Source organism: Aethalodelphis obliquidens, unplaced genomic scaffold (assembly GCF_003676395.1).
Source record: "Aethalodelphis obliquidens isolate GAN/ISIS:26980383/991018 unplaced genomic scaffold, ASM367639v1 scaffold21, whole genome shotgun sequence".
Lineage (NCBI taxonomy): Eukaryota > Metazoa > Chordata > Mammalia > Artiodactyla > Delphinidae > Aethalodelphis > Aethalodelphis obliquidens.
The window spans coordinates 3,474,862-3,482,997 of record NW_020837965.1 but is presented as its reverse complement, the minus strand read 5'-3'; the positions used below and the strand labels follow the sequence as shown (position 1 = coordinate 3,482,997).

General features: G+C 41.0%; 1 protein-coding gene and 1 pseudogene across 3 annotated transcripts in view; one reads left to right on the top strand and one right to left on the bottom strand.

The window, feature by feature from the left end:
- The window catches only part of SPTLC2 (serine palmitoyltransferase long chain base subunit 2), a 111,556-nt gene that overhangs the window by 9,052 nt on the left and 94,368 nt on the right, over positions 1 to 8,136 (top strand). The gene's annotated exons all lie outside the window — the stretch shown is intronic.
- Positions 6,896 to 8,136, bottom strand: part of LOC113627521 (protein transport protein Sec24C-like) — a 4,611-nt pseudogene continuing 3,370 nt past the window's right edge.

Below are 8,136 nucleotides of genomic sequence, written 5' to 3'. Positions count from 1 at the left end.
CAACAACCCTCTCTCGTGGGGATTTAAAATTTCAGTGGGGAGAGTTTGCCCTTAAGTAGACTAGCACCTGTGTTACACTCTTTACAATAGTTCATATACTTGAAAGTTCTAAATTTTTTCGTTTTATAAAGAAGTATTTCTTGAAAATTTGCATACTTTCAATAAGATTTAAAATGAACAGATGTAGTGTTTCTCTTGTAAAGTCAACATACTTTACATACTATTTTATATGAAAATATAGGAGTTGGAAAAATACCATACTTGCAGAACATTAAATATGTTAATGTTTAAAGAAAATAAATAAAGAAATTAAATTAAAATATGAAGAAATATGAAATAAATGAAGAAATATGAAATATTTCTTAAATTATGAAGAAAATAAATTCAGTTGACCCTTGAACAACTCAGGTCTGAACTGCACCAGTTCACTTTTATGCAGATATTATTCAGTAGTAAATACTACAGTACTGCACAGTCTGTGGTTGGTTGAATCCGTGGATGTGGAGGAACCTTGGATACGGAGGGCCAACTATGAATTATACTGAGATTAACTGCAGCATTGTTCAAGGGTCAGCTTTATCTCCTGAAATTCTATAACCTGGAGATAAATACTGTAACATTTGGATATATATCCTGCCATGTATTTTTATATGTGTGTGTGTGTGTATATATATACATATAAATGTGTGTGTGTGTGTGTGTGTGTGTGTGTGTATATATATATATATATATATACAAATGTGAGAGGGAGTGGGTTACAATTTTACATAAAAGAGATCGTACTACATCTATTTTACAGTTTTTTTCTCTTAGTATCATGAATATAATCTATCATCAGTCAGTAGAGACAAACATCATTTTTTTACAATGTATTTTTAAAAACATTATTTACCTATTTATTTGGCTTTGTTGGGTCTTCATTGCGGCACGCGGGGTCTTCGTTGCAGCATGCGGGATCCTTTGTTGCGGCACAGGCTTCTCTCTAGTTGTAGTGCACCGGCTCCAGAGTGTGCGGGCTCTCTAGTTGCAGCATGCAAGCTCAGTAGTTGTGGCATGGGCTTAGTTGTCCTGCGGCATGTGGGATCTTAGTTCCCCGACCAGGGATCGAACCCACGTCCCCTGCACTTGAAGGCGGATTTTTAACCACTGGACCACCAGGGAAGTCCCTACAATGTATTTTCTTTCTTTTAGTTGAATGAAAGATTCTGTAAATTCTACAGTGCTTTACAATTTTCAAAAGTTTCACACAGGGGAATTCCCTGGCAGTCCAATGGCTAAGACTCTGTGCTTTCACTGCTGAGGGCACGGGTTCAATTTTTGGTGTGGGAACTAAGATCCTGCAAACTGTGCAGCATGGCCAAAAAAAGAAAAAAGTTTCACACACATGATTTCATGTAATCCCATAATAACTCTTTTTCTCCTTACCCCTATATAGCCCCTCCCCCACAAACATCATTCTTTTAAAGGGTGCATAAATTCTATAGTACAGATACATAGCGTAATTTATTTAACCAATCCTCATGCATAATGTTTAGACTTTTCTCAGTATTTCTGATATATGAGCCCTTTGTACTTCTCTTAACACTTTTGGGTTTTTTTGTTAGGATAAATGCCTAGAAATGAGATTGCTCACTCAGAAGATGTGTGTGTTTGTGTGTGTGTGCGCGCGCATGTGTATAAAATCAGAATATCATTTTGTAAAATAAAGGAGGTTTAAAGATTAAAATTTTTTTTCTGATTTCTAAAATGCAGTGAACCACCACTTAAGTGATCCAAACCGTATCTTTTTAAAAATTTTTTATTTTATTTATTTATTTATTATTATTATTTTTTTGCGGTACGTGGGCCTCTCACTGTTGTGGCCTCTCCCGTTGCGGAGCACAGGCTCCGGACGCGCAGTCTCAGTGGCCATGGCTCACGGGCCCAGCCGCTCTGCGGCATGTGGGATCTTCCCGGATCGGGGCACGAACCCGCGTCCCCTGCATCGGCAGGCGGACTCTCAACCACTGTGCCACCAGGGAAGCCCCAAACCGTATCTTTAAATGAATAAAACCACTATCTCAAAATATAATGTTACACAGAGTCAGCTTGGGTTCCTAAAATTCACAGGTGAAAATGTGTTACAAGTGTCAGTTTCCTCAAATTGATCTTTAAGACGATGCAGTTCCAGTTAAAATCCTACCCTCCAAGTGTTTTTCTCTTCTGTTTTTCTCCCTCCCTCTCTCTTATTCTTTCTTGACAAATTGATTCTAAAATGCATGTGCAAAAGCAAAGGGCCAAGAAGAGCCAAGGCAGTTTTGAAGAAAAATTAGATGGGAGTAGTCATCTTTATTAGATAATAAGACTTGCCATAAAACTACAGTTATTTAGGCAGTAGATTTTGATCAGATAGTATATAAATGGAGCAGAATAGAAAACCCAGAAAGAGTACACTATGAATATGGAATTTGATAGATAAGGGTGGTGGCATTTCAAATCAGTGGGGAATGGATTGCCTTTTTATTAAGTGGTGCTGAGACAAGTAGCATGGAAAAAAAAATAGATCCCAACTTCACACCACTCTGTAAAAATCAGTCCTAGGTTGTTAGATATTCATATGTGAACATCAAAAAATATAAAGCTATAGCATATAAAAGAAAATGTTTATGACCTTAGCATATAGAGTGATTACCCTAATGTCATCAAAGCACAACTTTTGCACACAATAGCATCAAAAAGAATTAAATGATTAGAAAAAATGCAATAGAAAAAGTGCAAGACTTGTACACTGAAAACTACAAAACATTTTGAAAGAAATCAAAAAAGATTTAAATAAATGCAAAGACATCCGATGTTCAGGGATTGAAAGACTTAATATTAAGATTAATCTACAAATTCAGTGCAACTCATTGAAATCCCAGTTGGTTTTTTTGGTGATATTTACAAGCTGATCCTAAAATTCATATGAAAATGTAAGGGACCCAGAATAGACCAAGTCTTGAAAAAGAAGAACAAAGTTGGAGATCAGTGGAATATAATTGAGAGTCCAGAAATAAACCCTTACATTTATGGTCAGTTGATTTTTTTTTTACAAGAGTAGATAATTCAAGGGGGGGAAAGAATGACCTTTTTAAAAAAATGGTGTGGGGGGAACTGGACGTCCACATGTAAAAGAACTAGCTTGGATCCCTGCCTTATACCACATACAGAAAAATTACTCGAAATGGACCAAAGACCTAAATATAAGAGTTACAGCTATAAAATTCTTAGGAAAAAACATAGGTATAAACCTTTATAGACTTTGATCAGGCAGTGCTTTTTTGGCTATGACTCCAAAAGTATAAGCAACCAAAGAAAAAGTAGATAAATTGTACTAGATCAAAATTACAAGCTTGTATTTCAAAGGACACCATGAAGAAAGTGAAATGACAATCCACAGAATGAGAAAATGTTTGAAAATCATATAGCAGATAAGAAACTTGTTATCTGGAATGTATAAAGCACTCTTATAACTCAACAATAAAAAGACAACCCAAGGAAGTTCCCTGGCGATCCAGTGTTAGGACTTGGCGCTTTCACTTCCGTGGCCTCAGTTCAATGCCTGGTCGGGGAACTAAGGTCCCACAAGCCGCCATGCAGCACGGCCAAAACCGAAAAAGACAACCCAGTGTTAAAATGGACAGAAGACTGTGATAGAAGTATCTGTTGGAGACCTCTGCTGTTCATGCTAAAGGATAATATCTTTATCCCCTCCCGTACAATTGTGGCTTTGTATGTAGGCAAAGGAAGCAGGTTATTTCCAGGGCAGCTAAGTTAATTAGCGTTCATTCTGGTTTCCTAAAAACAGACATTTTTTTAGCAGGGGAAACGAAACTCATATAACCATTTATCTCAATCCATGTATAGCTGATAATATGAATAGCAAAAATAGCTAATTATATGAAATAGCAAAAATGAGCACGAAGGTTGAGTTTAAATTCTAATTTTAAGCCACTGATAATTTTAAAACAATCATTTTAAGTTGTATTATCTCTGAAATAATTAAAAGAAAATTTGATTCATAGAAAATCTCAGGAATATGACTAAGAAATGGTAACAAATGGAAAATGTAGAGACTTGGATTCTCGTCCTGACTTTGAATCTAACTTTCTTGTGACTGGACAAGTAGCTTAAATTTTCCTTGGTTTTGTCATTAGTAATGTGAAGAAGAAAAGTGAGACAACTTGAGAATTGCTTGTAATAGAAATGCTTCTCACTTTGTGTGCATTTTTCGTCCTCTGCATTTATATATAAATCCCTTTAGACAGTATCCCTTAAAGTAGTTTCTTTATTCTTTTTTTTATTTGTTTTTTTGTTGTGGTATGCAGGCCTCTCACTGTTGTGGCCTCTCCCGTTGCGGAGCACAGGCTCTGGACGCACAGGCTCAGTGGCCATGGCTCACGGGCCTAGCCGCTCTGCGGCATGTGGGATCTTCCCGGACCGGGGCACGAACCCGTGTCCCCTGCATCGGCAGGCGGACTCTCAACCACTGTGCCACCAGAGAAGCCCTCTTTATTCTTTTATCTCAAAAATCATGTTGATCTTTGCATGTTTTTTCTCTTAAAAAATGCAGAATTCTTGAAGACTTGAAAAAGGACTGTCTCTTATTTGTATGGTCAAATACCTTGTACAGATCTTGACATATAGATAGAAATGAAATATTTGTTGAATGAGTGAAAAGAATGAGATGATTATGATGATTTTGAGCTCTTTGGTAAAAAGGGGGCTCTGGGTTCCTAGGGGAGTCTTTGATGTGTGAAAATTATTCTTGCAGTTTTAGAAATGTTAAAAAACTTTAACAGGAATCTACACTTCTGAGGACATGAAATTAAAGGGAGGGATCAAGGGGTGAGAGATTTCCCAAGACTAGCAGTACTGAAATATAAGGTGACTGTAGACTACTGTATACCGTGCCTTCTCTTTTTCAGTCATACTCCTATTTTCTCTCCCAGCCTCTTGGGAAAGCAGGATTTTTTGATTGATTGCTGGACACTGTGAATAAAAGACCTGCAGAGGGCTTCCCTGGTGGTGCAGTGGTTGAGAGTCCGCCTGCCGATGCAGGGGACGCGGGTTCGTGCCCCGGTCCGGGAGGATCCCACATGCCGCGGAGCGGCTGGGCCCGTGAGCCATGGCCACTGAGCCTGTGTATCCGGAGCCTGTGCTCCGCAACGGGAGAGGCCACAGCAGTGAGAGGCCCGCGTACTGCCAAAAAAAAAAAAAAAAAATACCTGCAGAGATTAAAGTCAGTGTTATTTTTGCCTTTTGCTATTTTAGATATGGCAAGGGCCTGAGCACCTCCATCTAACCAGGGATTGAGCTGGGTGGGCTGGGCTGAGTTTTTTTTTTTTTTTTTAATAAATTTATTTGTTTATTTTTGGCTGCGTTGGGTCTTCGTTGCTGTGCACGGGCTTTTTCTGGTTGTGGTGAGTGGGGGCTACTCTTCATTGCAGTGCGCGGGTTTCTCATTGCGGTGGCTTCTCTTGTTGCGGAGCACAGGCTCTAGGCACGCGGGCTTCGGTTGTTGTGGCACATGGGCTCAGTAGTTATGGCTTGCGGGCTCTAGAGTGCAGGCTCAGTAGTTGTGGCACACGGGCTTAATTGCTCCATGGCATGTGTGATCTTCCCGGACCAGGGATTGAACCCGTGTCCCCTGCATTGGCAGGCGGATTCCTAACCACTGCATCACCAGGGAAGTCCTGGGCTGAGTTTTTAGGTAGATTCAGTTCACTCTAGTGAGTACAGTGTCTCAAGGATGAGATCCATTGTGTGTTTGTGGTAGGCCCCTCCCTCTGGTATGACTTTACCTCTTAAGCATTGTAAGACTGTGGTTGATTTCAAGTCACCTTTCTAGTCCATCTCCCCAGCTTCTCCAGCACTTAGTAAACGTCCTATGCAGAAAACTGGTCACTTTTCTGTGACTCTTCATACTAACCTATATAGCTGTTATAGACTCTGTTGGTTTTTCTTTCTCTTGGTGGAGTTTCTCTGCCTTTGGCAAGTCCAGTTATGATCAGTTCCTGTTCAAACTCTGCAAGTACCACGAGGAGAGAAAATGACTAGCAATTTCAGCTCAGTAAGGAAAGGCTTTTCCCTCTTCGGAATTTTAGGTCATCTTGTTCTCTTTGCATGGAAAACAATTCTTCATTGTCTTTAAAACTACTTCTTGTTTTGAGTAATCTGTTTAGTTTTATGTAGTTTTTCTGTGAAAGTGATGGCTTGCCTCTACATATTACTTCCAACTTGGAAGCAAAAGTCTCAATATTGTTTTCTGATTTATTTGTTTTTGTTGCTATAAATGTGACATTTAAATAAACAAGATGGAAATGATTTCTCTTTGTGAAGTCTGGAGATAGACAGGTAGTCCTGGGCAGGTAGGTTATGAGGTATCTTCTCTGTTGTCTTGCAGTCTTTGAGGATGTTGTCTTCAGTTAGCATCTTCAACCACATCTATGTTCTAGGCCACAGGCAGAAGGAAAGAGAAGTGAGGGAAAGCAATTGCTGTTTTAAAGGATGTAATCCAGCCCTGGTACTCATCATTTCTATTCACTTCCTATTGGCCCAAATTCCTCACATGGTTACCTTTTGCTGCAAGAGAGATTGGGAATGTGGACTGTAGCTGGGTAGCCTTGTACCCAGCTAAAACTGAGAGAGTCTATTACCAATGGGAACTTACGGAGAATATATACAAGGGGCGAGTTAGCTGTCTCTTCCACAGTACGGTATGAGGAAAAGCTCTAACTAGGGGTTTGGGTTTTTTTTTCCTGAACAGTCAATTTTCTTAAAAAAAAATTTTTTTTACATTTTATTGTATTTTTTTAGCTGCTTCGTATGGCTTCCAGGATCTTAGTTCCCTGACCAGGGATTGAACCCAGGCCCACGGCAGTGAAAGCGTGGAGTCCCAACCACTGGACCGCCAGGGAATTCCCTACATCTTAGTTTATTTCTTTGCAAATTAAAGGTGCATTGAAAAATAAACTAATGAAGAGAAATGAGAGGTCCAGAGCAGGGGTGTCCCAGGCTGGGAGCAGGCAAGCCTGGCCACCATCGAGCCTAGCCCTTGTCCGGCCGCAGCCAGGTCAGGTTGGGAGATAACCGTCAGCCACTCTGTCAGTACGAAAGCCTGAGTGGTGTCCTGGCAGGAGAGACTAGCCACCTCTGCCTCTCTCCCCAGCAGCCCCCAGCTTGGAGAGCAGTGTTTCCAGCAGCAGCTCAGAGTGGGATGCGGGCTGGCTCTGTGAGGTACTGCAAGTTGATGGCCAGGCTCCCTACAGAACCATCCAGTGCTGGGGCCTCTCCAGCTGGAAAGGAGGCTGATACCTCTCCCAGGTGTTAATACACTTTACAACTCTGTTCCCAAGCTCATTCATCTCTGATGATGTTCCTCTGTCCACCAAGCGGTCACCAATCATTGCAGGAGAGAGAAAGAACAGTGGAAGCAGAGCAAGAAAGCTAGTCAACCACCCTTAGTGACTCTTGAGTTGGCTATTGACTTCCAGGCCCTAGAAGACTGACCCCTTTTCTGTCTACTGTGTATGGTCTATACCTGACTCCTGTGCACCTGTATGTATGTTTATCCCTAATAGAGGAAGTTGATTACACTGAGATGAATTAGCAGCCCCTCCCCCTGGGATCCCTACTCCTTCCCGCCTGCCCTTCTCTTCTTGGAGGCTGGTCCAAAGGGACACATAATATTGCGAGGGTCTGGGTGGCTCCAAATCCTCCAGCACCAAATCATATACAGTGAACTGAGAAACTCCATTCATTACGACAGGATTAGTTAGAAAAAGGAGGGTAAAGTGAGGGAATAGGGGCACCTTCCAACAGCAGGATGTGATAGAGTGGTAGGATACTTGAGCCCAGAAAAAAGGTGTCTCCTTATTCTTCCCTCTTCCTCCAAAGAGACTGAGGTCAACTTACATAACTTATAAGATATGGAACTGTCCCAATTTCTCTGCTGTCCTGGGGTATCTTCTGGAAGCTGGCCTGGACCCTATGCTGTTTACCCACTTACTATAGCTTGGTAGCTGCCAAATCTCCTTGTGCATATGACAGACAGGGTCCACGTCGGATCCTCCCCCGCCCAGGCTCTTGTCTTCTACTGGGAAGTGTTTGTGTGCA